Source organism: Anolis sagrei, chromosome 4, assembly GCF_037176765.1.
Source record: "Anolis sagrei isolate rAnoSag1 chromosome 4, rAnoSag1.mat, whole genome shotgun sequence".
Taxonomy (NCBI): domain Eukaryota; kingdom Metazoa; phylum Chordata; class Lepidosauria; order Squamata; family Dactyloidae; genus Anolis; species Anolis sagrei.
Window position 1 is genome coordinate 62,481,966 of NC_090024.1, and position 26,542 is coordinate 62,508,507.

The 26,542-nt window shown below is 37.7% G+C and overlaps 1 protein-coding gene across 4 annotated transcripts in view; it reads right to left on the bottom strand.

Annotated features, from left to right (window-relative positions):
• Positions 1-26,542, bottom strand: part of DLGAP1 (DLG associated protein 1) — a 360,663-nt gene that overhangs the window by 237,045 nt on the left and 97,076 nt on the right. For all 4 annotated transcript variants that reach the window (XM_060775114.2, XM_060775115.2, XM_060775112.2 and 1 more), the window contains one exon: positions 19,662-19,737. The gene's annotated coding sequence lies outside the window, so the exon portion shown is untranslated. The remainder of the gene's footprint in view (positions 1-19,661; positions 19,738-26,542) is intronic.

Consider the following 26,542-nt stretch of genomic DNA (forward strand, 5'->3'; position numbering starts at 1 on the left):
ACATCTTACTAACACACAGCTAATTAAACTAAAAATCCGCTTCGTCTTGTTTGGGTCATAATCAATCTCGTCGTCATAGTCCATTCCGGTGGTCATTTCAAAAAAGCATAGCACTTAGTTAAAGGCCTTTTCGAAGAGCCAGGTTTTTAGGCCCTTGCGGAAGGCCATGAGGGAAGGCGCCTGTCTGATTTCAGCAGGGAGGGAGTTCCACAGCCGGGGGGCCACCACCGAGAAGGCCCGTTCTCTAGTCCCCGCCAGGCGTGCCTGTGAGGCAGGCGGGACCGAGAGAAGGGCCTCCCCGGATGATCTCAAGGTCCTCGTGGGCTCGTAGGCCGAGATGCGGTACTCAAGGTATTTTGGGCCGGAACCGTTTAGGGCTTTGTAGGTTAGCACCAGCACCTTAAATTGGGCCCGGTAGCTGATCAGCAGCCAGTGGAGCTGGGACAGCAAGGGCGTTGTACGCTCCCTGCGTCCCGCTCCAGTTAGCAACATGGCTGCCGCGCGCTGGACTAGCTGGAGCTTCCGGGCCGTCTTCAAGGGCAGCCCCACGTAGAGAGCGTTGCAGTAGTCGAGGCGGGATGTGACCAAAGCGTGTACCACCGTGGCCAAGTCAGACTTCCCAAGATACGGGCGCAGCTGGCGCACGTTATAATAACTTGAAAAAAAAGAAGAAATTAATTTAATGTATCAGATCTATTTGCAGGATATACAGGAATGAGCAATGAGGGTGGGTCTAGTCTACATAGTCTATACCAGCCATCCTCAAATTGTGGCCTTCCAGCTGTTTTGGCCTCCAACTCCCAGAATTCCTGAGCATTGGACAAGCTGGCTAGGGCTTCTGGGAGGTGGAGGCCCAAACAGCTGGAGTGCCACAGTTTGAGGATGCCTGTATACAACATCACTGGGAAAACCATTAATGTTAGACAATTTTCAGTCATTTTTATTGGAAGGTGCAAGAGTACAAATAAAGCTGAACTACCATATTACTGTATGTGTATAGGTGCTTTAAAGTCACCTGGTTAATTATGATGCAGTTATGAATGTCACTTTTTAAAGACAAGAAATACACAAAGGTGGTTTTTCTGGTTCCCTCCTATTAAAGGATTTGGATAAGTTAAGAGGAGTAATCATTAATAGATGGCTAGCTAAACAGCCACCAGACGGGCAATAGCTAATGAGAGTGTAAGTATACTGTTTTAATCTTTATTTATTAATGTTCATGTTTAATTGTTATATTTGTTATTCTGTATTTTATGATGCAGCATTGAATTACTACCAATTGTAAGCCGCCTTGAGTCCCCCCAGGGGGTTGAGAAGGGTGGGGTAAAAATGTTCGAAATAAATAAATAAATAAATAAATATTGTCTAAAACACATTGGTGGTGTATCATCCAAATACAATCCCAAGGCTGAACCTGCTCAGCTTCCAAGATCAGACAGGAACTGGTGTCATTAGAGCAATGGTATCAAATTTGTGATCTTTCAGGTGTGTTGGACTTCAGTTCCCAGAATTCCTGGCCATTGGACAAGCTGGCTAAGGTTTCTAGAAGTTGGGAGTCTGAAACATCAAGAGGACCACAAGTTTGACACAAAGTATCTACTATCTAGGTCATTTTGTGCTGGTTTGATCAATTTTCACATAGTTTTCTACCCCACTAAAATGGTAGTGAAATAATCACAGAATAGAAATAGACATGCCATTGGATTTTGTGATAGATATAAAAAGAATAAGAAAATGCTGATAGAACAGGGCCATACAGCCAGGAAACCATACAATACCCTATAGAAAGAAGGTTATAATTAATGTCAGAAAGCTTCTCAACTAAATGGGCATCTTTTCCTAAACAGTACTCGCGAACCTTGCTTTTCTCTTTCTCTAACAAAAAAGAATGCATATTTGTGAGTCTGTAAGCTAACAACTGCCTATTAAAATGCACTTTGTTACTAAGAGACTTTTACAGCATCCTGTGTGTTGGAATAATGCTGACAAAACAATTCTATTTGTTTATCTGGCATTTATCTAAACAACTGTCAAAAGAATGTACTTTGTAAGAAAAAAAAGTGCCCTGTTAAATGAGTCTATCAATAGGTGTCACCAAATGGCTAAAATAGTTACCTATCTTCATGGAAAATGGACCAACTGAGAATAAAAGCTATGTGCAAATTTACTTCTATGACAGCCAGCCAATATGCTGAACTACACTTTTCTTTTCAATTTTCTGACTTGAAGTCAACAATATTACATGGGCTTCCTTAAGTGGATGTCTTTCTCCTCCATTTTCTCTGGATACGATGTCACTGTCTGAGCAACCAGACAGTATTTTCTGACACAGGAAAGAGTGTCAGAGGGACCTCAAATTACAAAAAGAACAGAGGAAATTGGTGCTTCTTTTTTGTTCACTCAGGGTGGACTAAGTTCTTGTTTTTTGCTACTCAACTCAGAAAAGGTTTGTTTTTTGATATGAGTTAAGGTACAGTATTTGCATTGACTTGTAGATGAGCCAGATTTTTTGGGTCAATTTTTGGATTAAATTTCTAGACTTAAACATGAATATAAACAGCGCATAAATTGATTTTTAAAGGGAAAGATCCATATACATGGTCTGTCAACAAGAAGTATGCTAAATTTGTAATGTAAATACAGTACTGCTGATGGGCTCAATGTAAGAACTGAGTTAGCTGCATTTATATAAAGAAGTTCTTGGTATATCATGTACCTTTTATTTTCAACAAGAACTATAAAAGAGGCTGTTGCAGTGCAATCGTGAGGAAATGTTTCAACATGATTTATAGGAAATCAGTAATACAGTATTTTACAACTATCTGATGGGTGCAGTTACATGTATGTGCCTTCAAATCACCTGGACTTATGGGAACCCCATGGATTTCAGATGGTTTTCTTATGCAAGAAATGCTTAGAGCTGGTTTTCTTCCTCTGAAAGACAGCCCACAGCAGTCTCCATCTAAGTCAGTGGTTCTTAACCTGTGGGCCGTGGGCCACCAGTGGGCTGTGAGAATGAAAATCTGGTCCGTGAGTCTCCTTCCTCTTTATTTATTTATTTTATTTCCACTCCTTTCACATCACCTGCCACTCCTTCCGTTGTTGACCACGGCATATGTTCTGTATCAGAAACTTGAGCTGATGTGGTCTATCCAATGTAAACTTCTGAATCAGCACCCCAAACCAAATCTAAAGTTGACCAAAAACTGATTCGTAACCCTTTGACACTAATGTTGGAGAGTGTTCCCTGAACCAAGTGGTCCCTGGTCAAAGGGGTCCCTAATCAAGTGACCCCTAGTCAAAGTGGTCCCTGATCAAAAAACGATTGGGAACCACTGATCTAAGTACTAACCAGAACTGACTATCACTTGTTTCCAAGATCAGCTAGAATTTGGTGCTTTTGGAATGATTAGGGCAACTGGTCTCACAACCACCTTCTGTCTCTAACTACTGTATAAATCTTGTCATTTTAGTGAAAATTATCCATGAGTCAACATATCAGTGAGTCAATGTAAGTACTGCATCTTAACTATTATATATATATAGAGAGAGAGAGAGCGGGGGGGGGGGAGGGAGAGACAATAAAAGTGAAAAATGAGTATGTGTGTATGTCGTGAAGGTATCCACTTGCATAGACAGCCTACTGCCTCCACAAACAGGCTATGGTTCCAAGTGTAGAGAAGTCTCCAAAGGCACTCCCCCAACTGACATTGCAGGTTATAGTGAGCACCAAGAACATGTAGCCCAAACGCTGCCAATGTCGTCCCCAAACACTATGGCCCACCATCCAAGGAATGCTTTCATTCAGGGAGAATTTCATCCTAGATTTTAGGTATTTCCTCCACCACAGGCAGGCACCTCAGGGTTCCTTTCTCTCTCAACTGGTGTGGAATTTGCATGACTCTCTCTCTTAACCCTTTCTTACTCTTTCCTATGGCACATAGCAAACAGAGTGGAATTTATCAGCAAGTGAACAGACTCGAGGGGTATGGGGGACTGACTCAACAGGATGGAAGTTATAGTTCACCATGCATCAAGGCAGAGCACTGTGACTCCCTTCGTGTTGCACCTCAACTGGGGATCACCTTGCTCAAGTGCTCACCAGGAAGCTCAACGTAGAAATAAACAGTTTATTGAAAAAGCACACACAGTAAAAGAGTAAACAATCCAAATTGGTAAGATAAAAGAAATCTCAAAAACTACAGATAAAACTCCAATGCAAAGGTTAAAACATGAATATAAATCCAAGGAGCAGAGTAAACTCATGAGCTTGAATAATCCAAAGACAAGGAATAAAGCATCCACTGAAGTGATCCAAGAATCAAAGAGCAATACATTAGCTTGAGTTCATGGTGAAATCCCCAAGACTTAAAGCAAAACTTGACCAAGACATGGCTTGAAGGGGGAACCAAGGCAAGAAGTCCTTGCTCTAATTGCTAAAAACCAAAAGCAGTTTCCCCCCTTATTAAGGACAGCAATGCATGAAAGCATTCCTTCGGCCCTTTGGCCACTTTTTCCCATGGCCTAGTGCACCTGGAATTCTTCCCACTCAGAAGCAGTCTTGATTCTCTATCTAATCTCTCTTCCTCTCTTCGCTGCCTGCCATCCGGCAAAACAGTTTCATTTTCACCCAGAGAATCCATCAAAACTCCTTTTGTTCTCCCAACCAGGGAATTGCCATCCTGTTCCAATATCCCCTCTGTCTGAAAACCCTCAGAAACATCAGGGCCTGTGGGCCCTGCACCCCCATACCCCTCATCAACATCCTCAGCTGGCTGCACTATATCAAACCCTTCTACATAATCCTCAGCTGGCTGAGCTACAACACTTTGATAATGGACCTGGACCACTTTTGGCATGCAGACCAGGTTTGGGGGGAATTGACCTTGATTTATAGGAGTTGTAGTTCACCTACATCCAGAGAGCACTGTGAACCAAACCAACGATGGATCTGGACCAAACTTGGCACGCGGACCCAACATGACCAACTGTAAACACTGACTGGATTTGAGGGTGACTGTACTTGGCATATGAGAGTTGTAGTTCACCCTTATCCAGACAGCACTGAACCCAGCCAATAACAGATCTGGATCACACTTGACACACAGACTGATCATGCCCAGCTGTGCATACAGGCCTGTTTTGGGGAGGACAATTCTGGGAATTATAGTTCACTCATATTCTCTAATGGGAGCATTCATAAAAAATGAAATCAAAGACTGGCTTTTTTCTAATCAATAGAGTTACAAATTAACTAAATAATACTACCTTTCACCCCAAAACAAACAATGCCTTTTTCAAATAACCCGGGCACTGCCAAGTACCCAAGCTAGTGTATATATAAAAGGAACCATCTCTGAGGTGAATGGCAAAAGACAAAAAGCTTAGTCTACTGGGAGAACCTAAAGGAAAAACTGACTGTACTATCTCTGCCACTGTGGTACTTCTGGTATTTTAAAATGTCTGGGCAGGAAAACTGCAGCAGTGGCATCCAAGAGTGATTGGTCCTTGAGACAAGGCTGACACTTACTCTTTCTGCAGAATGAGCCTCATCTTATTCATGAATTATATCAAAATCCATACTTCTGGCCCACAAACCTGCCTTTGATTTATACATGAGTATACCCAGTACTTATGCATGGGACTAAATATGTACTTGCAAATTTTACTAAAATGGACAAAGTGTGTGTTAATCTGAAGCCTGATCTACCCAGAGCCCAAAATATCCACAAATATCAAAGATTAGAATACACCACTGGTGTTGAAGCTTTCATTAAATATACAACAGTTATGGGTGTATGTGATAGATCACAGCAAAATAAAGTTTATACTTTCCCTTAAGTACCATGAGAGCTTTCGTGTCACAGTGGGGCAACCATTTGGAGTCAATAAATATTCCCTATGTGCAACTGGGCCATCTTTGTCCTAGGACAGGGGTGAGAATCATGTTGTGCTCTAAACATTGTTGGACTGCAATTTGCAGCATTGGCTATGCTGTCTTTTACCTGGTAGAAGTTATTGTCCTACAACATATGGAGTGGCATGAATGCTATATCTGACCTGATCCCAGAACATCAAGGCAGAAAATCCCACATTATCTTCTTTGAACTGGGTTGTCTGTCCACACACAGATAATGTGGGATTTTCTGCCTTGATGTTCTGGGATATAGGGCTGTGTGGAAGAGCCCCTAGGGGGAGATCTAGGGTACAGCTATCTACCTGAGACATTTACACATTCTTTTTAATCTCCAAGAAATATTCAAAATGGAGATGCAGAAGAGTTACAGGAAGAAATCAGAATGAGGAAAAGGAAAGAAGGGGTGCATCACTTGGAGCCCACTCGCATTAGAAAAATATACTGCTATTAGTCCATTTTAATTGCCATGATTCCTCTGATGGAATCCTGGGATTGAGAAATTAGGGAAGGGCATTTAGAATTCACATCTGAAATGTTCTAGTGTAGAGATGTCAAAATTGTGGCCCTCCAGTGTTTGGGACTTCAACCCCAGAGGACCTAGCCAACTTCTGTAATGGACAGGAATTCTGGGAGCTGAAGTCCAAAAAATCTGCAGGGCCACACATTTGACACTACTGTATTTTGTGCCCCACCAAACTGAAAACCCCCAAATTCCATAGGATGCATCTCCAGCAAAGTGTAACTATGGTTTGATAAGTGTGTAGTCTGAAAGGGTCTCTTATCTTTTCCTTGCTAAACTGCATGTTGAATATTGTATTGACCCAGTCATTGAAAGATGTTCTGACTATCCTATATGCATTGTGCATTCATGTCCATGATGAGCTATGTCATGTTGCTCTATCAATACATTATCCAGTTGTCTTTTATAGGCACTTTCCTTCCAGTCATGCAATCATTATGTTGTGTTATGACTAGTTGTTATTTTACAGGGTCTAAACTGTAGTCTGACAGCAAGCAGTCACACCTAATGGAATGTGCATCTTCTGCATCTTTGTATCTGTCACCTAGGTAACAAGCAACAGGAAATGGCTAGGCTTCCACAGTGAGATTTTAAGAAAAATGCTATCTCTTCTGGAATTGCAATTCCAAAATTAACCTGGCACAATGAAATTATTTATTACCTGGCACAATGAAATTATTCCATTCTGTTGACTTGGATGTTTTCTGGACAACAAAGAGCATGGCTATATCAGACCACTTTAATTCCACCAGTCAGAATAATGTACAAGAGACTGAAGTCATGTACATTTTAGAGTGTGACAAGCAAAGTAAAGCTGACGACTAAATGCTGACCACCTCCAGTGAACAAAGGTTGGTTCAAGAAAACTTTGGTTCATGGATTCCATGGTGGAATTTTGCAGCTCTAATGAAACCATGGTGGTGAGTCTAGTCTGCTTTTGAAAATAACATAAGCAAAGCAAGATTGGAAGATAGTAACTGAAAGGTGGGACACCCCTTTGCAGATGGAGTAATCAGTAATGATCTTCTTCTTTCCACCACCATCACACTGGCAGACATATATTTGATATATTGATTACAAAAATGGCATCAGTTTTCCACCACCAGTTCTAGTTTTTGAGATACAGAAAACCTGCCATATACGAGTCCTCATCTGCTCACCCATAAAGAATAATGATAAACATATATAAAAAACTGGAAAATTGGAGGAAAAAGGAAGAAGGGCCGACCAAGGGCAAGATGGATCCAGTCCTTGAAGTGACTGGATTGACCTTGAAGGAGCTGGGGGTGGTGAGGGCCAACAAGGAGCTCTGGTGTGGGATGGTCCATGAGGTCACGAAGAGTCGGGAACAACTGAATGAATGAACAACAACAATAAAAGAAACTAGAGCTGGAAACCAAGAAACAAATAAGTGTATTTTGTTCGGCTGTGTTGTTGTTGTTGTTGTTATTTAGTACTAGGACAAAGAAGAAAAGAGTCAAACTATGGGAAAGGAGATTTCACCTAAACATTAGAAATAACTTCTTGATGGGGAGAGCTGTTCTACAGTTGCCTGAAAGCATAGTGGAGTCTCCTTCTCCAGAGATTTTTACACAGAAGCTGTTGTCTCCTCCAACTCTATTATTTCTATGATTTTAACCCTCTGCAGTATCGATGCAAAATAACTGGAATATTCATGATCCAATCAGTCTGGTTTAACAGGTTGGTTTAGTTTAGTATTCAAATTGTTCTTCTCTGGGGTTAAGTTGGCGTCTATTTTTCAACTTAAAATGCTAGTTTCAAATGAATGCCAGAATTAGTTTTCATATCAGGGACTATTTCAAATTAAAAGGGGATACACATTTCATGAGTCAAGAGTTCCAGCTTACATTTAATGAGCTGCTGTAATCAAGAGAATCACATCTATTCAATAGATCAGGAAAAAGCACAGGGAATGTCAAGAACATTATAAAAGATTAAGAATTAGAAAGAAAGAAACACCATGATATAGGCCCATTAATAACAGTATGTGAAATCTGAGGGTAAAAGGTCAAGGTTTAAGGAGACCAGAGAGAACATAAAGCCCCATGTACTACCTGAAAACCAATATTTCAGAAAATAGCAAATGCAGTCATATTTAAATTGTTGCATCTACCTACATCAGTGGTTCTCAACCTTCCTAATGCCGCAATCCCTTAAAACAGTGTTGTGGTGGTCCCCAACCATATTTTTTTGTTGCTACTGTTATGAATAATAATGTCAATATCTGATAAGCAGGATGTATTTTCATTCACTGCACCAAATTTGGCACAAATACCCAATATGCCCAAATTTGAATACTGGTGTGGTTGGAGGGGGGGGGGGGGATTGATTTTGTCATTTGGGAGTTGTAGTTGCTGGGATTTACAGTTCACCTACAATCAAAGAGCATTCTAAACTCCACCAACAATGGAATTGAACCAAACTTGGCACATAGAAAATACTGGAAGGGTTTGATGGGCATGGACTTTGAGTTTTGGAGTTGTGTTCCAGAGAGCACTGTGGACTCAAGCAATAATGGATTTGGACCAATTTTGGCATGAATACCCAATATGGCCAAATGTGAACACTGGCAGAGCTTGGGGAAAATAGACTTGATATTTGGAAGTTGTAGTTGCTGGGATTTATAGTTCACCTACAATCAATGAGAATTCTGAATCCCACCGATGATAGAATTGAGCCAAACTTCCCATACAGAACCCCCATGACCAACAGAAAATACTGTGTTTTCTGATGGCCTTTGGTGATCCCTCTGACACTCTCTCGCGATCCTCCCCAGGTTGAGAAATCTGACCTACATCCGACCTAAGGCATAGAGAAAATTAGTTGTAAGATAAGGAAGGACTAAAATGATTCAGTGATAAAATGCTTTTTGTCACCCAATCCTTGGTTGTGTTTCAGTAAATAGTTTCATAGGAAACAATAATTGTATTTGTTTGAAGTGCTACTTGCACAGCAGGAATATAGTTTAAAGAGAAAATAATAATTCACCATTTCACTTGTTCTCCTCTTTGTGCAATGAAAACTGAACATTAAGAAAATCAAAACAGAGTCAGAGATCATTTATTTAGTCCACAAATGACCATAAAAAGTGATTGCTGCCATGGATTTTGTGAATGTGTTGAAGGATTAACTATAGGCAAAGACATTTTGAAACAAGATTTCACGTGGGTAGTCATACCTATTAATAAGATAATGGCTATATTTGCATGTAATGAAAACAAACTGGAAAATGAAAGCAATGTATTCATGCCAACTTTAATGCTTCCCTTCTATGAATTGGGAAAGAAGTAAAAAAACAGCAATTAATTATAACCTCCTGTGATATACATACGAGGAATCATTGTTAATTGTTGTTAATCAAGGCAGAATAATAAATCCTGCAAATCAAGCATGTTTGACTACAAATTTTGGCTTGTTTGGAGTACTTAACCAATTTCTAATATACAATGCAAGAGGATACTCTACGTAATTGGAGCTTCCATCTAATTGGTTTTCTACTTCTGTGAAGACAAACATAAAAGGAGGACACCTTGGCACATGGTTTGTGCACATCCTGGTTTAAGAAACCATGATTATTTTATACTGCTCTGAGTCAATATTGAAAGAGACTTTAAGAAATTAAATGTTCAGTTAATTCCAAGTATTGTGAATCTATTTGGCAGCAAAACCACACTAAATAATACAATGGGTTGAAATAACCATTGTCTCTCCCTCCCAAAATCTCTTTCAATCAATATCCTTGTAAGAGCTTAGTACTTTTCATGAACATTTTATAAATATACAGAATTGTTGACATCAAATTGTAATGGAAGATAAGAGAACAAACTAGCAACACCCCAAAGCCATTATGTTGAAAAACAATGTCTACCACTATTTCAGCTTTCTTCAAATCTCTACTACACTGAACAAATGAATCTATTACAGTGTGTCGGAAACAAGGAAAGGCATACATAAAACTGTCGGTCAGTGCTGTGCAAAACCTATTCTGGATATCAGCAGAGTGCCACGGTGGGTATGTGTATGCATACGTGTGTATGTGCATGGAGGGAGTGTTGGAAGAAAACTGGTATTAAGCCAACTCCCAAACACCGAGGAAACATCAGTGATGATGATCTATAACCTGTCTTTTTTTCTCAGCAATGGGACTCAAGGCAGCTTATTAAACCTTTTGGAATAGGATTAGGAAGAAACCAAAAAGCTATATAGTCCAGCATTCATTTCCAGTTTGCTCTGATGATTTGAGTGTTGGGACCAGAATCCCAGAGAAAATCCCTGCTTTGCATGGGAACCAACTGGCAGACCTTGGACAACTCACACTCTCTCAGCCTTAGAGAAAAGTAAAGACATCACCCTTCTGAAAAGATCTTGCCAAATTCATCATAACACTGAAACAATGAAGGGGAAAGAAACACCAAATACTTTTCCAACAGTCTCTAACCTAATATCTATGGGAAAACGGCAAGCATGATAGGAATACAACAGCAACTAAGATCCACTTAATTGCTCTACCCTGTCTTAGACCCCATCTACACTGTCATATAATGCACATTACAATACTTGCATTGAATTGGATTATATGGCAGTCAGGCCTGTAACCGGGATTTTGATTGGGGGGGGGGGCTGAGTTTGATTGGGGGGGGGGCTGAGGATCTACCCTAGCAAACTTTTTGTATCATTATCCCAATGCCCCCATGCATATGGGATGTATTGAGCATGGTGATCAGATCATGATATGAATAAACATAACAGTTTAAATAATGTACCAGTAAGGCCTTCTTGCGGACCACCCTGAGAATTTCGGGGGGGGGGGGCTGAAGCCTCTCAAGCCCCCCCCCCCACCCCAAGCTACATCGTTGATGGCAGTGTAAACTCATGGAATCCAGTTTAATGCAGTTCAATCTGCATTATACGAGTCTACACTGACTCTATAATGCAGCTCAAACTGCATTATATGGCAGTGTGGGTGGGGCCTGCTTTGACAGGTCATGTGAGACTTTCATGACTAGTAGCTACAAATGTCATTTCTCCATGAAATCTGTCTAATCCCCAAATTGATGATGATCACTATATCTTATTATAGTAAATTTCACAATTTGGTTGTGTTTTGAGTACAATAACATTTTCATTTATCTTGTCTGAATTTCTCAACATGTTGGATTATTCCACCTCTGGAGTTCCTCCCCATTTTTGCAACATTATGAATAATTGTATATTTCTCTTTTATGTCTCCCCAAACTCACTTCGAAGCTATACAGCTCCAAACACTATAATCTTTCTTTATTACAGAGCTATTTAATTCCCCTAATAATTTTACTTACCTCTACATCTTTTCCTTGGCCAGTCACCTATCAGTATATGTGTATAGGTATGATCTGTGCCCTAATGCGCATTACTTTATACCTTCTTACATCGGACCATGTTTGTCCTTTTAATGAAATTTCTTCAGTTTTGAAATATTTATTTATTTACTTTATTTATTTACTTTGTTTATATACCGCTGTATCTCAAGCCCGAAGGCGACTCACAGCGGTTCACAAACAGTAGAAACAGTAGAAACAGCAGTGGTTCCATGCAACATATAACAATTGACTTAACACATTATCCATAAATTACCAATAAGCAATTACAATGCACAATTATTACGAAAAACAACCGTACCCAATCTTCTCATCATCCAAGCGTAGTCCAGGTTCGTCGTCCATTGTTCCATTCCTATGTTCCATTACCAGATTGCACTAAATTACTCAAACATTACCCTAAATATTGAGGTATTACTATCAAACACAGCTGCCTCACTAGTTACCTCTAACAACAGATAAAAAGCAGTGATGCCAATATTGATCCTTAATGGAATACAGGTTGTACCCTTCTACTCAGAGAAATAATTGTTTAATTCAGGTCTCTGTTTTCTGTCCTTATATCAGTTACTGGGCCATTAATGACCTCTTCTTTATTACAACAAATTATATAAAATTATATCTTTTTTAACAGACATGTATTTTTGCAGCCTCTTTTAAAGTAAATTTACTTTTTTCATCCTGTATAATTATATGAATAATTTTGTATCCAATTTTGAAGCTCTAATTTATATCATGTCCTTTGATTCCTTACCAAGACATTAACATTATTTATTTTTCATGAAAAAAATAATTCCTATTAAACATTATATCTGATGTATTTTAATGGTTGTTTGTGGGTTCTACTGTAATAAAGATACATAGCAAATACTCAGCAGGCATCAGCTCAATTTCTTTCAAATACATGTTGATACATTTCTTTGCTGGAGTTGATGGGCCTTGGAAACCAACTACACCATAACAATGAAAACTGCAGCAATCTCGTCAGCACAATTTTCCTTCTGATGTTGATTTACAGTTCTTTACGATGACAAATAGCCATAACAGCAATGTAAGAGCCCCAGCAATTCACCAAAGGATCTTGTTTGTCAAACAAATGCCTCATACAATCAGAATCCCAAAGTACCTAAAACAGAATGGCCAAGGATTCAGAAGTCAAAAGAAATTTATATAATGAATTTAAAATAGTGGGTTCTGTAAATATTTTTATAAACTATATTTTTTCCTTGATCTAATCATTTCTGAAAGGGATGAGTATTCTTGCATCACTATGTACTTCTACCCCAAGGAGCTTCCCCATCCATTACAACATTGTAAGTGTACCTACTGATGGAGCTACAATGAAATGGGTTTTAAATATTTTTTAGTGTGTTTAACAGGATTTTGGTATTTTATGATGCTTTTAGTTGTTGTCATTTTGTTCATTAAGTTAAATTAGGTTGTGTTATGTTGTCAAATGTGTTTATTTTGATGTAATTGTCTGCATGATTTTCTTACCAGCAACTGAATGTTTGCCTTATATGTTGGAAACTGATCTGAGTCCCTTCAGGGAGATAGGGCAGTATACAATTGATGATGATGATGATGATGATGATTATTATTATTATTATTACAACATGAAATGCTACAAGTTAGTCACACATGAACTCAGTGAAATAAGTAGTCATGAATGACCTAAGTTCCACTTGGGCCATTTAACTTAATTGGACAAAAGCATAACTATCTTATCCTGAAGTTGGAGAGGACTGGATAAGTAGGACTGGGCAACCGTTAATAATGTCCTTGACCATTCCTCTATTACAGATAAGATAATAGTATTGACTTCAGTATATAATTGAAGTGACTGCACAGAAAATAATAATAATAATAATAATAATAATAATAATACTTTATTTATATCCTGCTCCATCTCCCCAGGGGGGACTCAGTGCGGCTTACATGAGGCCACGCCCATCAGTACAGAAAACACAATATAACACAAAAACATAACAAAACCAGAAAATAAAATACATAAAATGCAAAACAATGATTCTGATAATGATGAATTGTGGATTATTTTACACTATGTTTTGTAATTTGCACTTGTTTTCTATGTTGTACACCGCAATGAGTTGCCCTTGGGCTGAGAATTGTGGTATATAAACGCAGTAAATAATAATAATAATAATAATAATAATAATAATAATAACAACAACAATATAATAAACGACACAGCAATACAAAATCAAACATTAAAACACAAAAAATTACACTGGGCCAAATTCAAAGAAAAAAATTTAAAACACTGGGAGATAGGACAATGTAAATTATCGGGGGGGGGGGGGGAGAGGAGGATCCGGGGAGGAGGGAGGATTTAATTGCACAAAACATGAAATAAAGTGCTTCTGGGGTCATTTTATGCAAAGTTTGGTCAGGGAGTATCTTACATTCAATCATTGAAGACACATTGGAATAACCAGGTTTTCAGGTTCCTCCTGAAGATTGCCAGCGTGGGGGCTTGCCTAATATCTCTGGGGAGTGAAAATGTTGTGGAACTGGGATGTTTTTTTTTACTTGCCACTTCAAGAAATGAATGACTATGTGGAAAATACAGAAATACAATCATTGAGATGATAAGACATATTCCTAGCAATAAATGGCTGGACGAATGGCATTAAGTCTACAGTGAATAGCTAGTGAGAAATTTTCAATAAAACCCAGCAGAAGACATAATGATCTAAATAAACAAAGGTAATCATTTGCTAAGACCATTCGCTAATAACATCTATATAATTTGAACAATTTCCAACAAAATTGGCATGTCTGCAACTGTGGAAGGCACCCCATTATTGAGGTTCAATAATCAAATCATAGAAGAAGCAATGTAGGCATGACTAACTAAATAATCACTTCCAAAAATCTTGAGTATACAATATAGTTGGAAAAAACCATGAGTAAAGGGTAAAAAAGTATTGATATGCAAAGAAAAATAATTTCCTAACATCTTAGAAGAGTCAGCAGATGGAAGTGAATATCTACAGAAAACTAAATCCGCAGCTGCCACATCAATGTGACTTAATACTGACGAACATTTTGAAAGAGGTTCTATATGAACTTTAGGCCTAGCAGCTGCCTTAACACAATGCCGCAAATGTCTTTTTTTTAAAAATGTATAAAATGATATTTGAGCTTCTAGACTCCAGCTTGTCCTTTAATCACTATCCTTCATCACAGACCTTTAAACAGTTGTATAGCTCCACAGAATTAATGCAGTTTTGATAATAGTCTATCAAAAAGTATGAACATGATTTCACTAGAACTAATGCAATTTCCAAAAAAGTGACAAAATTAAGCTCATATCTTATTTCCAAAAAAACCATTTCCCAATAACTCCCAAATTATGTTGAAATCTAGTTCGAAGAATTTATAACTATTCACGGTTGAAACGCTCGATTCCATCTTGCTTTGTCACAATGCCCTGACCTCAGGAGGGAAGTTGCAAGATGGGAGAAGGGATGTAACTGTCCTCAGTTGCAAAGGATTTAAGATCTGTGAACAAAGACTTGTGCAACCAGTGGATGGAGGCCTGTCTTGGCTTCCTAGGGTGGAAGAATATCCAAGAGGGCTGTAAGCCAAGAAGGATATAGAAGGTAAACAGGGTTCTCTTCAAATGGGAAAGTCAGGCAAGTTGGCAAAGCTTTTGGGGTGATTGATATGATACCTTCTCTTTATTGGTTTGTGTTTTCACTTGCTCCTTGGGAATTTTAGCTGTCTCAGTCTATATCTTCATGGACACCTCATCTTGTTACTATTTATCAGTATCCTATCTTCATTTAGATCCTGAAGACACTGAGCTGAGTATCAATGAAGCTCATTTTGCAGCTACTGTCAAGGGTGCCTTGGCTATTTTATTAATGTGAAGAGTTATGTGAGATAAAGAATGATTCAATTTAACCAGTAAGACTATATATGCAAAATATTTTATCAGCCATGTGATTTGATTGTTATAACTTTCTCTGCTGTTGATTTCGGAATTGTATGTAATTGTAACCAAACATATTATGCAATTTGGCATTTGAGCAAAATTGATTTAACTTCCATCTGACTGCAATTGTATGTCTGAAGCCAAATGTCCCCAGATTGTCTTCAAATCACAGCATATTGGAAAGTCAAGAGGAGGTCTCATTTTTTAGAGAGGATCTAAATGCTTGGACAGTTGCAGGAGGGATAGTCTGAACAAGGTTTACTTCTTCTAACTAGAAAAAAAGTCTCCTTCACTTGTATCTGAAATAGCTCTAAGAACAATTGTGAAAAGATGATCAGGAGTCAATAGTTTTTTTGACATGAGAAATCATTGTCCCTAGCTGCCTTTCATGATCAGCCAAAGAACAACTGCAATCACAAATAATCAAATGCCCTTAATCAATATATATCCAATTCTGTTTTGAAATTGATTATGAAGGTTGGGATGACAGATAAGCCATGTAACCATGAGAATCATGCTTCTCAGATAAGAGCAATGCACTGATACTTGCATGATTGCTCTTATTTCCAGGAGAAGTTTTGCTTCATGGTTTATTTATCTTCACATCTGACTTTCCCTTTAGTGGTTCCCCCCCCCCCCTTCTGCTGACAAAATATAGGCAGAATCTGTGGATTCAGGTTTTCTTACCCTGACTGTCATGAAGTAACAAAATGGAGATGCAAAAGTACTGATATTTGGATCACATGATAAGCAAGCAAACAAAAAGTGGTACAAAACTATTGATATAACAGGAATGATCATGCAGTGTGTAACGGTACAACTTTGTTCCATGAGAATCCATGATTACCATAAGTTCTTAGCTTACAAAATCATCAGTCTGAAGCTAATGAGGTATCTTTCTTTCCCAGTCCCTACAGTGAAGTACTTATAGTCTTTCCTGATTTAGATAAATGTATACAGCAATTGACAAAGTAATCCTATAAATGGAAACATCAGTTAAAAAAAGCAGCCCCCCTGAACAACAGTAACATCTTGTTTACCCAGAGTAAATTTTTGATTGAATAAAACCATGACGTATTAGGAAACAAATCACATTATAAGAAAATCTCCAAGAACTGTGCACTTTCCAAAATACTCATATGTTGGGACTTATTCTATGCAAAATGTGGAGGTGGCATTTCTGTGCAGAAAACAGAATTTTTCTGCATAGAAAATAGTATATGTATGCAAAAAAGATTTCTGAGCATAAATATTACCTTCTGCTTAAATTCCAGTTTCTGCATGGAAAATACCATCTGTGAATTTTGTGCAGTATAATTCCCCATTGATCTACTCACCCCTATCCCCAGATTTGAACTGCTGACCTTGCTGACCAAAAGGGCAGCAGTTCAAATCTGGGGTCAGGGTGACCTCCTGCTGTTAGGCCCAGCTTTTGCCAACCTACCAGTTCAAAAGCATGCAAATGTGAGTAGATCAATAGGTACCACTTAGGCGGGATGATAACAATGCTCCATGCAGTCATGCTGCCTACATGAACTTGGCGGCATCTACGGACAAGGCTGGCTCTTGGACTTAGAAATGGAGATGAGCTTCACCCCCCAAGTCGGACACAACTAGACTTAATGTCAAGGGGAAACCTTTACCTTTACTTTTATAATTCTCAAACCAAATTGTCGGTTCACCGTTCTCCCTTGCTAGGCTTTTCCAAAATATATTTTAAAACCATTTGCAAACATTTTTTAAATGTTATTTCCATCCCTACATAAACTGGTACTCTTTTATATTCTTTATTTTTAACGGGTTTTTCAATACCTTGACAAGATGTCTACTTGTAATAGTCTGACAATAGCCTTAGAACTTGTCTTCTAATCCTCTGCCATCAAACTGAGAATGATTTGGACTATCTTTATCCCAATGTGCAGATACAGCTTAAAATGATATAGTACGAAATTAAATACTTATCAGTCTGTACCTGAACCTTTAGGCTTTGGTTTCATCTCTACGGCCCACAGTTAATTTAATGATAACAGCTCACCAGCAAAAATCAATTCAGTATCAGAAACATTTCTAGCAGCAGCACCACTCATTACTGAATTACTGACACTATTATTGTTCCAAAATTACAAACCTTAAATTACAGTTCCAAATAAAGTAGACTAGAGCTAACATTAGCTTAATTCTCCATATTAGGCTTCCCATTATGATAATAGATGGTTCCAACTACAGTGATTTCATATAACTCTACAGCACATTTAGTGCAATGGGAGCAAATCTAGGTAGAATGTTTCTTTAACAAGACCAAGAAAGGCATATATGTATGTATTTCAAGGACTGGTCATCTGTTTTTAAATGCTTAGTTGCATAAATTCAGACACAAAACACAAAAACATTTTCAGAAATGCAAATAGATCAAGGAGAAGAAATAAAATCAGAAGCACTTGCTTACAAAATAGATAAAATGTTGAGCCACAGGAATAAATAAAACAGCACAAAATTTTATTGCTCATTAAAATGTTTACTCATTAAAATTGTGTTTTACAAGTCTTAACTCTGCACCAACGGCTTCATCACACTAGATAAAAAATCCACTTAAAATCTGGTTTCTGCCTCCTGCAGAATTCTGGGGTTTGTAGTTTAGTGAGGCTGTCAACGGCTCCTCCTTAAATTACAAACCCCAGAATTCTGCAGGAGGCAGAAATAGGATTTTAAGTTGATTTTTTCTCTAGTGTAATGTATGTAACAGTTTTATTCAATATAAGTTGAGGAGACTGAAGCACAAAAACTGATATTTGCCATATTAAGCTCTGCTGTTCCAGCTGACCTGCCCCAGCAACTGATCCTAGTCTGGCATTTGACATAGGATGACTTACCATGTGGAGGCCAACCTGCCAGAGTGTGTTGTGCTCCATGCCTTAGAGCTAAAACAATAATGTTCAGACTGTACTCAGTGGTAATTGAAATTATTCATTACCAATGGCTTACATTTTTATTTCTGCCCTTTAAATTATGTTACTTATAATCCATATAAGCAAGCCTACTGATATCAGGATGCCTCTGTAGTCAATTAAAAAGATCTATTAGACTTTGCTAGGCAGAGAAACAAAATGATGAGAATTAAGAATGCACCCGAGATTCTCCAGCAGTGCCTTTGATAAATGTAGCTCACTGTACACTGAAGAAAATCCCTATGGTGAAATAAAACATTACCCACAGCTAATGCTGATGTTTTTACTGGTTGGAGAAAGAATGATAATGCATCTAAATTAAATGCTCTTGTATTTTTATGGATAAAATTTGTATAGGTAGATACACACAAAGCACATTCAAATAATTATGCTTTATGAGGCCATCAGCTGATCCATCAAGCAAATAAATGCTTAGAATGTAATGCAGTTATACGATCTTACTGCAGCATTAAGAGCTGAAGCACCATGTAAGCATCAGAGCACTATTTCAAACAGTTTCAAAAGATGGACAAAAATTAAGATACCTCAAACATTGATCACATTTACAAATTATGTAGATCATAATGAGAAATTATAATTTGCTAACTGCACAGAGATAAATGCATCCTTTTGGCTTCTAATTACATTATAAGTGGAGCTGCTGGGGTGGTAGTGCATGAAACCAGACCTTTGTGGTGTGGACTGTGCAAAACCATTTCTCCATGTTCATAACATTTAAGGCATGGTTACTTGCATTAAATTGGGATTGGATGTATTCTGGTTTCTATCAAAGTTCATTTACTAGGTATTCTCAGGGGGGTTCTGTTATTTGTAGTTTTATTTGATTTATTATTCTCTCTTCCATCAAGGAATGGCACTCAAGGTAGTTATCATTGAAAATGACACCAAAAACAAAGCAAATGTATACCCGTCGTACCTCTTGTAGTCAATTTTCCATCTTCACTTATTTGATGTTTACAGATGTCACTTGCGATCTTTGAATCTCTGTTGTTCTGGAATACAATGAAATGTAACAATTAAAACCACATTATAAAAAAGCATAATCAACAACCTTTCAAATAACTTTTGATTCATGACCATTTTTGATATGGCAGAAATCTTATTTGTACTGGTGCAGAGGTCATGACATTTTGAGAGTGTTGCGTAAATGTACTTTTGAAGATTGGGAAACCTCAATCCACAAATCAAATAAATTTAAAGTCAAACATAACATAAATATACTGGTAGTCTAGTATTTTCCACATTCACTGAAGAACAGTACTGACTGGTATGAAAGAGAAGGCAGAGAGAATTAATTAATACCTTTCACTTTTTCCCACTACACTCCTCCATCTGCTCTTCCTTTCATATGACATTTTCTCTTCAGAGGAAACAGTGGCAAGTGGCAAGTGACATGGGTGTCCAAATATAGACAAGGAACAGATCTAGATCATGTTTACTGGGGTCAAATAAAGTGACTTTGCAACTGCTTGGGGAAGTTCATATAATGTGCTACCTCCAGCCTTTAATCTGGTGCAGGGGGAAGCAGGTTTTACTCCAGAGAGTCTAAGAATTGCCCATACATCTAAAATAATGATATTTTAGATGTATGGACTGAATCTCAGAGGTGTGAACATCTAGGTTAGGCTGGATCTGGCCGGATCCATTTTCCACATATTCAGCAGCCCCACCATTGTCACTGACCAGAAGACTCATGTAGGTTACAGGTGATGTTACTTCTGATGAGGTCACGAATACCATGTGTTGCCATCAAACCTCTACAGGAAACTGCTTCTGGCTGGTGACACATTAGTTGCTCTTGGCTTGGGTGGCCAAAAAAGGGGTTCTGGGGATGTTTCCATGCTGTGTCTGGGGAGCTCCAGAACAGTTTACTTGGGCAACGTAGATTCAACTCTAAACACTCTCACTCTCTATCAGTTATCTGATGAAATTACCAATCTCTAAAGAGGTTGTTTTTTTCTTCAATGTAGATGATTTAATTCCTTAGGAAGTATTTCATACCTCACCCTTGTATAATCTAGCATGTCACTTTGAAAATGTCTTTTTCTCACAAATGTCCCCTGATGTGAAAGAAATACCATCTACCTGCCTACTATATACTTTGTGATTAAAAAGTAGGTTAGATATCTATTCTGAAAGCAGTGAACATACATGATTGTAGGTCTCTAGCATTTCAGATTTCTGGGCTTCTATATTATCATATATTGTGCTACAATATCCCATTTCATCTCCTTGGTTCTCTACAAGCACACATACACATTTCTCAAAAACTCACACATTTGCTTGTTGTCCTCTGCCACTAATAGGACCAGAATAGCTCTACAAACTGCATTCAAGCTAGTTATTTATTCTGCTAGTCAGTTGAATCTGAACTCTACTGGTCAGCATGACTCACAGAACAAACCCATGTCCTTTAATGCTATAATTTACTTACATGCATTTGTGCATCCTTAAAGTCATCAGTAGAGTATTAAGGTTTGTGTAATTATCAGTGTACTATTTTTATGCATACAATAATAATTCTTTCTTCTCATTCCTTCCTCATAATGCAAATGTAAAACTGACACCTAAAACAACTTCACGAGTCAAAACACAGCCAATGTACACACAAGCCAGGGGAAAAAAATCAATTTATATTTTTAAAAATCTGCTCTAAAAATACATACCTACAACAGTAATTGATATGACTTAGTTTTGTCATGTGTCAAAAGAAAAAAATTCATAATGTTTAGTGATAGTGCTTCAGACAAGATCATTATTTCAATAAATTCCCTTGGGCTATTGATCCCTTTGCAGCTAAACAAAGACTGTCCAATGCTGCAGTCCTAAAATTATACCCTTATTTAAGTCCTACTTGATATATAGCTAAAGGAAGAGACACCGTGCAGAATGTCGGCTGCACACTGCCATTAGCAGAGATTTTAACAAGAATAAGAAAGAATAGTAACTCCTCATCAAAGATATACATAAATTATTAAAGATATCTTTTTATACATAGCATTCGTATTTCTGCATGTTAGCTTTAAAAATTGCCATGTCATGTTTAAACGGATTGTGTACATTTAATATCACTGGGTCACAGTAAAGAGATATGGCTATGTTAAATGTGAGATGTCCCAGGTAGCCTGCAGCATGGAAAGCAAGGAAAGGGGCAAGAAAAATGAGAGAAGACACAAATGAGCTGCCATGAACCCAAAGCCCACTCTTGCCAGGATCAGGTTCAGGGAAGTCGAATATGTTTTTCATGTAACAGACTGCAACTGCTGCATCTGATTTATCTTAAAACTACAAAAGTTCCCTTTCAGCGACAGTTAAATGACGCAGACACATCCGAAAAACAAAACCACATCCAACTGCTAGAGGAAAGATTTTTCAGTTACAGAGTTGGTTTTAAAAACCCAAATAAACAAAACAACTACACAAATCACTGGAAAAGGAAGCAAACAGCCCTTAACAAAATCTGTCCTGTCAGCATGGCATAACATACCCATAATGCTTGGGTACCATTTATTGAGGACAAGGAGGCTATAAAGGAGGAATATTGAGAATTATGTCTGACAAATATGAGCCAGGATGAGGATCACAAAAAGGTCTGCTGTTATCATGTAGTCAAGGTCTATCCCAACCACTTTGCAAACAAAACAGGAAGAATCCAGGCTAGTAAGAAACTTATATTTTTAGTACCCGGAGGAGTCCCCAATGGTGCAATGGGTCAAACCCTTGTGTCAGCAAGACTGCTGACCTGCAGGTCAGATGTTCAAATCCGGGAGAGCAGGTTGAGCTCCCTCTGTCAGCTCCAGCTCCCCATGCAGAGACATGAAAAGCCTCCCACAAGGATTGCAAGACATCAAACATTCGGGCGTACCCTGGGCAACATCCTTGCAGACAGCCATTCTCTCACACTAAAAGCGACTTGCAGTTTCTCAAGTCACTCCTGACTCAAATAATTTTTTTAGGACCCTACTTTCTTTTTTAATCAAAACGCAAAGTAGCTTCCAACCTTTAGAACAATACAATTTAATATAAATATCAAAATATAATTAAACATGCAGGGATTAAAACAAGCTTTATACTGACCTCTGGTACATCTAGAACTGTTCTCTATATTAATTGGTAGAAGCTCTGCACCAGTGGTTGGCTTTGATGTCTTTCCAGGCAGAGAGGCCAGGAAATGAATCCAGAACCTTTTGCAAAATATGTGCTCTGCTTCTGAGCTCCACTGCTTCTACTTCACCAGTAAGGAAATGTGCATAGTGTTTCAGCACTTCCCCATCCCTCAGAACATTCCCACAATGCTATCTATGTTAATGTTAAGAGGAAAGATTCAAATTATCTTCTGGACTTCTCAATCTTTAATTTATTGTTACCTGCCTTTCAGATTATATGTATGCTGATATTTTTCATCGGAAAATATATTTGTTGCATGCCATCAGGTACATAGGTTACATATCATCCATATTTACATTATTTGTGTTATGGAAAATCTCTTCATTTTCAATTAAAAGAAATAGTATGGTTCAAATTACATGTACTTCTAAACTGAATTTCCTCTCTGAAAACCTTGATGAATGTCATTTTCCTAGCAAGCTGTTTATCTTCTACAGAACTGCCAATAACAGGTGGATAGACTGTTTTAGCATTTGGGAACATGAAGTGAATGTCCCTGGTGCTCGCTTCCAAAAAGAAATTTCTGTGATACATCATAGATCAAGGTTTAGTCATATGTTTAAGGAATTTGCTAAAATTATAATAGGTGGTTTTTCTTCTACACATTGGGTTGGATCCAATATTGGTGGCATTTAACAGTTATCCATAGGTATAAATGACACTGAAAAGTTCTCATTCAATGATCGTGAGTAAAGTAGGAAAGTGGAGAGTGAGGTGGGGAGCGTGGTGGGATAAAAGAAAAAAAAAAGAAACAGAAGAGTAAAAATGAATGAGTAAATAAATAAATAGAAGAAAAAAAAGAAAAAAGAAAAGTAGAAATATATATATATACATACATATATGTGTGTGTGTGTGTATGTATGTGTATATATATATGTATGTATATATATAGAGAGAGAGAGACAGACAGACAGAGAGAATAAATTATATTAAAATAAGAAAAAAAGAAAAAAAATTAAATTAGAAAAAAAGAAAAAGAAAAAAAGGGGGGGGGGGAAACTAAGGGTGGGGGATGGGGCAAGTTAAAATACTTTCAGGAGCTTCCAGGACTGAATAATAGAAGAGTGTGAAGATAATTTCTTTATTTTATTTTCTTCTTTTTGTATAATCGTTGGCTTCTTATTGATGATCCTTCGAGTTTCATTCAAGAAAAAACATTGATATAAATTCCGCTGTTTTCCTTTTTGATATACTCCAGAAACTTTTCCCAGTCCGTTTTAGGTGGTTTCGTCAGATTTTGTGATATTTTTTGTGTTAAGATGTCCATGTTCATTATGTCCATTGTTTTTAATAACCATTGATCTACCGTGGGAATGTCTCTAGATCTCCATATTCTGGCTAGCATAATTCTCACCGCTGTTGTTAAGTAAAAAAATAGTTTTTCTAAATTTTTATCTGTAATGGAGTCTATAATCCCTAGCAGCATTGACTCAGCTGGCACAGGGGTTTAACCCATTGTCCCTCCAGAAGTTTAATGATTTACAGTTTATATCCTATACATATCAACTCAGAAGTAAACATCATTAAGCTCAACTGAAGCAAACAGCGTATGGTTGGTTTTGCTAATAGGAGCTTAAGAAACAAGTGCTCCCAGGGAAATGCTATCAAATATCCAGAGGTTGTTAAATTAAAATCATTAAGGTTTTAGATGGATTTTTGGTCCTATGACTTTGAATATATTTAAACTGAGGAATGTAGGTCAGATTGTTACTAGAGGTCTATTCATTATGGGATTATAAAATGACAAGTAATCTTCCAAATCACCCCTTTTAAATAAACTCACCTAGATTTTTTTAAATTTACAATTAACAGGACTTTTTTATTTCTCAGGATAACCAAATTGGTACTACAAATTTAGTGTGGTGGATTGAAATTTGTCCTTTCCCAAGAGGAAGTTTTTTACTACATACTGAACATACTGGGATCACATGTTGGCATGCACTGAAAGAAGGAAAGGACCCATAACAGGCCTCCTGTGACATTTCTAGTAAAAAGATCATACCCTCTTCAGTTAATTCACAAGTGAAGAAATATGTAGTATGGGTGCATTTACACTGCAGAATTAATGCCGGTTGACACCACATTATGTGAAGGCTCGATGCTATGGAATCATGGAAGTTGGAGTTTGGTGGGGCACTAGCACTATTTGATAGATAAGACTAAAGATCTTGTAAAAATCTCAACTTCGTAAGATTGAGCCATGGCAAGGAAAGTGGTACCAAACTACATTAATTCTTCAGTGTAGATACGCCAAATGTCACCCAAAGTTTGGTCAGGACAACATCCTGATACACATTAATACAGTACTCCTATAGTGCTGGTATGAAGCAGAACAATTTAATTTTTATGTAGTGAAAAAAATAAAGAAATGTTTATGTAGCATGCCTTTATCGTTGTGGTACTGGCTCTCTCTTGCCCACAATCTTATTTCCTTGATATCTCTGAACATTTTCAGTTTTCTGTCTGTAGCCTTTATATGCAGTTTGCAAATTGTAACAAGAGGAAGAGAGAAAAGGAAAGAAGATGAACTTGTATTATTCATTTTTTCCATTTTCAGAATGAACTGTTTGTTTTCTTCTTTAAACACAAGTATATGCAGCATTTAAATCTTTTTTAATGCAGTCTCATGAACATTTGATTGATGCGACCAACAATGGTGATACAAATTAATTATAAGTACCTGCTGTTCATTTGCCCTAGGAAGATACTAATGTCTTCATTAAGCTCAAACAGTCTTGAGTATTTATCATGTACTAATGACGTAACAGTCTTGGCCAATTTTTTATTAATTATACATCTGATCTGCACATTACAAGAGAATGTGATACATTTATATGGTATATTTCCGTAGATTAAAACTGTCATTACATGTAAAAAGATAATAATCACATGCATATAGTTTAAATACACAAAATCAATACATGGGCGACACAGAAATGAACAGTTATTTTAGGAATAAAGTGATATGAAATATCCTTTTAAAAGGTTATAAAATTATCCCAGTTTGGTCCATTTCCCAGAAATTCTTCAAATATCAAATCTATTATTCAAACCAAAAGGACAGAAATGTTTCTATTTTTGCAGACCTTCCTTAAGCAAACAGATTCTACGGTTTCAGCTATTTTCTTCTCTTTTTTTGCAAGCTGTACAGCTTTTATATATATATATATATATATATATATATATATATATATATATATATATATATATATAATAATATCAGGAGCAACTTGAGAAACTGCAATCTGCAATTTGCTTCCGGTGTGAGAGAATTGGCCATCTGCAAGGACATTGCCCAGGAGATGACTGGATGTTTTACCATCCTGTGGGAGGCTTCTCTCATGCCTCTACATGAGAAGCTGGAGCTGACAGACAGGAGCTCACCCCACTCCCCACATTCATACCGCCAGCCTTTCGGTCAACAGTCTTGCCGACACAAGGGTTTAACCCACTGTGCCACCAGGAGCTTCCTTTCCCCATTTCTTCCAATTTCAAAGTGATCTTTCATAGCATTTTCAACATACATTTTGTTATCTATTCAGGAAAGGAGTATTATGTGATTCATATGCACCTAGACTTATAGAATCACAGACTTGAAAGAAGCCATCCAGTCCAACTGCCTGTCACGCA